The sequence below is a fragment of the Lissotriton vulgaris genome, chromosome 12, assembly GCF_964263255.1.
Source record: "Lissotriton vulgaris chromosome 12, aLisVul1.2, whole genome shotgun sequence".
NCBI classification, from domain to species: Eukaryota; Metazoa; Chordata; class Amphibia; order Caudata; family Salamandridae; genus Lissotriton; species Lissotriton vulgaris.
In genome coordinates this window covers 583444580-583449843 of record NC_141700.1, presented here as the reverse complement: position 1 = coordinate 583449843, position 5264 = coordinate 583444580, and positions in this window count along the sequence as shown.

The following is a 5264-nucleotide window of genomic DNA, read 5'->3' as shown; positions in this document are numbered from 1 at the left end:
AAAGATTTCGATTTTGATAATTATTTCTATATAAAATATTAAAATCCTTAGTGACTCCAGTATTTGTTTGGTGTCCACAAGTGTGTGTTTACTTTTTTCAAACTACTGTTTTAATGTTTGAAATTTAAATCGGACAAATTGTTTGGGGGTCCTTGGCTTCCAATAGTGACTCAATAGGGGTCCTCAGGAGTCAAAAGTTTGGGAACCACTGTTATAGCCCATCTATGAATGGACACCTAACCCATGGAAAATATACATGGAGAAAGAGGTGGAAAAATTGGCCCTGGCAACACAGAACTGGGGAAAAGAAGGCATACGCTATGCAGCAATTAAAAAAACACACTAAACAAACATATGTACCAATTATCACGAGAAGCAGAATCAGCAAACTATATGGCTGGGGGGTTGGGGCTTCCATGGCTGATTACATCATACAAGGATCATAAAATACAGCCTTACATGAGGCAAGCATTGGGGAGGAAGGCTCTAAAAAATATTTAATGGGTCAGGCTAATGCTCTATCCAACCAAAGAACTAAACCCTGGATTGAAATCCATTGCCTCTATAATCAGGGGCAGAATCTGCAATTATAAAAAGGAGTCCCAGATACATTTGGTGTGCTGTTGCCCCGGCCTGCTACAGCGATGTCAGAAGCTGCTAAAACCAATGTGTCAGTCCGAGGTGGTTCAGACATGCGAAGAAGCAGTATCATCTTTTTTCTCCTGCACTGTACCAACAGACTTGGACAAATTTGGGAAATACATGGCCAAGTTACGCTTCAGGTTCACTGAGAAAGAAGGTTCAGAACACACCAAAAGAGCATGTACAGCAGCAGGCAAACAAACAGAAAACAGATTTGCTTTTTAATTTTAATATCAAAGTTTTACACTACATACAGCACTTAGTCACATTAAACCTGGCAGCGCTTCGACGTTATGGTGGCCGATTCAGACGTCATTTCTGTCTTGCATGTCTGCTGGTATGATGGCCTCTGCCGCGGAACTTGATATTCATTTTTAATTAATGTTGCTAAAATAACACTTTTTAAGATGAATAAGTATTTCTTACAATTTTACAACAGTGCAATAAAAATATTTTTTCAGTTCAGTTCTATCGTCCCCTAAAATGCAGTATATGTGCCACAACAAGTAGAAAAATGCATAGCACAAATACGGTTAGCATAGTAAGAAGTCCATCAATCCTAAAAGGTGCTGTGATTGTGTAGAACAGTGTAGCCTAACCTCCCTCCCTTTCTATAGAACGAAAATGATTATATAAAAAAAGATCTCTGGATGTTTGCAGCAGACCCCGTACCTCAGCCTATTGATGAAAAGATCTACATCACAGGTGTTGTCACGCTCCCTTCTCTGGAAAGATCCCTCTCCAACTGTGTGTTACCCACCCTTGTATACATACATGACCAAAGTAAATGTTCCCAAACAACAGCTGCATCTGCATGTTTTTTGTTTAGGTGCTAGGGCCTGACCAGAACAGAATAACAAGGGGCATAGTTGTTCAAACTTGTCTGCAGTGTTCAGACTAAATCCCAGGTAAAAGAAGAACGCTAAAACAACAGTATGCTCTGTGTGAAAGTTGCAGTGTGGTACAAAGCAAAAATATGTTTGTCTAGTAATGTGCACAAAGCAGCTGTCAGTCAGGGACGGACTCATGTAACATAAGGAAAATGACAATGGCCACATGGACCACATTACAAATTTCCTGGAACAGGTCTCCCAGTGTGTTGATTGACCTATCGTGCCAAGGGATCGGGTATTCTAGCATAAACACTCTAGGAAAACAACTGAGTCCTAGGAGTGGGCTCCAGGGGGAACATAGCAAGACAACGGCGTGTCAACTGGAACATCATTTTCAGGCATTTGAGGGCTATCCCCTTCAACAGTAACCAGGATCTTTGAAGTTTGATGGAAGGAAGTAAATGCTGGCGGAGAACAGTGCTCAGTAAGGGTCCATCTTCTAGATAGTAAGATTCGTATGAAGGGGCACCCAACGTGACCTTTCCTACGGTGGCGTTCATCATCTCATAACAGCTTCCCTACCATAACTTCTAATTCAAAGAAGAATACCCAAGGCGGATCACCGGGACATTTACGAAAAAGTTGAACAGGTGAGGGAGGACTATCATCTTGGATAACATGTTTTTTCCTGAAAGAACCAACAGGAGATGCTTTCATAACTGTGTCTGGGATTTGAGGGAGATCAGTGCTCATTTCAGGTTCCCTTCAGAAAGGTCTGTCTGGGAATGATAAAGTTGAAAGCCTAAGTATTGGGTCTTTTCACCAGCCCAGTTGATGGTGTTACCACCCTTCTGTATGAGCAGAGGGGCTCATCTCAGTGAAGGGGTAAGACGTAGGACTTTGCCCTATTGACCTGGAGGCCAAATGCTTTCCCAAAATGTAGGAGCGGTGTATTCACACGTATCAGGGCCAGCGTGAAAGTCACAGACATAGATCAGCACATCGTCGGTGTACAATGAGACCACATGGGTCCTCACCCCCTCCTGGGATGCTCCAGCATTCACCCAAAGATGGACAGAAAGGGGACAGCCCTGGTAGGGAGCTCTGCCAATTGGGAAGAGAGCGGTAATGAGGTGACCAATATGCACTTGAGAACCTGGACCAGTGTAAAGTAGTTTTGTGTATACATGTAGTCTGTTTCCTATGCCAATCTTCATGAGGACCTAAAAAAGGTACTCACTAGAAAGTTTACCAAATGACTTCTCAAGGTCAAGAATCAGGGCCGCAGCATGTGACAATAGGAGTGATGCCTGATTCATCACATGGAAGAAATGTCTGACATTGTAGGAGGTGTTGCGACCGGGGACAAACCCGCTTTGGTCTGGGTGTACAAAATTTGGCAACATTTAAAGGTAACGGTCAACGAGTAATTTTTATAGGATCGTGTAATCGGCCCCTAAGACTGCTATGAAGCTGTATGATGTTAAGCATGTTGGGTCTCTTCCAGGTTTAAGTAAGGATGTGATAAAGGATTCCCCAGGGGCTTGAGGCAGAGTACCTATTTTAAGTGCCTCATTATGCATGGCCATGAGTTTTTGAGTCAAGTGGGCTGAAAAGTGATCATAGTAATCAACGGGCAAACTGTTTATGCCTGAAATTTTATTGTGGGCCAGATCATTGATGGCAGCTTTCACCTCAGCTTCAGAGAAGGGGGTGTCTAGTTCCTTTTGCTCCAATGCCAAAATGCTGGAAAGGGGGATGTCAGCCAAAAAGGTGGTTACCTCTGTCATACAGTCATTGGCACCAGAGTGGTATAAGTCTGAATAATAGGTAAGGAAGTCTTGGAGGATGTTATGTTGTGTTCTATGGAGGGGGCAGTGGTCAGAGGCAATTTCCATGATCAAGGGTGCAGTGACCTGTTGGCATGCTAGCCACACCAGGAGACAGCCCATCCTATCTCCTAAGGAGGGCACTTGAGTAGTATATGCTGTAAAATTGTAAAAACAAAGGCGTTCTAGGATGGTAGCACATTTGAACTTGATGTCAGCAAGGGTGACTTGGGTGTCTGTGCCATGTGGGGTGTGATGATCAAGTTCGGTCTCGGCAAATTCAGTCTGGGCTAAGCCTCTTTCGAGCTCCAGGTGCAATCCTACTACATTTTTGATGCCCACCCTTCAGGTGACCAGACTGTAGGCTTTCCACTCCATCGCATGTGTGGGGGCTGTGAAATGATTTTTAGCAAAGTTCCTTACATATCTTTCATAATCTTTAGCAACAGCAAATTTTATGATGCTTGCCTCTTAAAATAAGGTGGTTAAAACAAAATGTTTCAATTCTAAGTGACAGTAATGGTAAAAGGTGTTTATGACTGTCGCTCTAACAATACAACTCTACAATCTTTCTCCTAAGTACATAACCCACTTTGATTTAAATCGTTATTATTTTTGTTAAGTAATTCCCTTTCTACTTTGACTGAGACAGAATGTTTCGCTTCATTCAGTTTTTTTATATAGATGTTATACACCAATGCTAATGCAAGCTATTTTTTTCATTTAATTATTTTTCAAAGGCTTTAGTTTGAAAAAATATATATTTTCTATCTATAGAACAACTTCTCTTTCATATCTTTTTTCTAGGATTGATTGTTACTTTTTCTATATTTGGCATCTGATATCATCTTCTGTGTTTTGCATTTCTAAAAATTGTTTATCCAGAGGTGTAGTCTCCTTTTGTGTCTAATTGCTGATCCATGCTCTATTATTCTAATTCTTATTTTACTGGTTATCATACCTACATAGAACCCTTCACAAGGACCAAAGATCATATGCATAGCATCTTTTGTTCTGTAAATCGTGAGATCCTCTAGTTGTTTGTAAACCAAATTAACTAATAGTCAATAGTAGACCAATCTTAAATTGAAAATGATCTGGCTCAATACCAAATTTACATGTGCCGCACGTACCACACTCATGATTACACTTTATTTTAGGCAGTTCTCTGTGATAGTTTGAAATTGGTATTAGCTATGGGTGTAAATATGCATTAAATGTTCTCTTATTGATTGCCTTTTCTTTAAGTAAAAAAGGGTGTTTGTATATATTTTGTGTTACTCAAATTCAATGTGTCCCAGTTTTTACTAATCAGCTTGCATGTTTAATTACGTATATGATTGTATTGCAACACTGCTAGTATTTTTTCACTCTTCTGATTACTGTTTTGGTAAGTTTTCAAAAAATATTCTCTCTGTTATCCCTTTTATATGCCAATTTTACAATCTTGTGTGGATAAATTCTTATCTTAAGCTTGGTAGTCAAGATTGTAGCATATTTATCATTCCCTTATTTTGCAGCTTCTTCACAAACAACAAAGAAACTGCCCATAAGGCAAGTTAGCTTTTAATATTTTTATGATCATTTGTGTAGTGTAATAAAGTATTTTGATCCAACTCTTTGGCAAAAAGAACAGTTTTAAGTATTCCCTGTTCATGGTACATACACATATAAATTAAATTGATTTTGTCTGTACCACTCATCATAGTATATTTAAGACTCTCATCTCGGCTATTGAGCTACATTTTAAATTCTTCCAGATCCTCCATGAAGCCTCGCTATATGAATAGAATGTAATCTATAAATCAAATCCAAATATGGATCTGATTTTTGAAACACTGATTTCCATCACAGATATATTTATCTTCAAAATCAGCAACATATAAATTCTCCACAGTGGGAGTGGAAGTTGCTCCCATCCTTATCTCTTTCCTTTGGTGAAAGATAACATTCTTGTAAA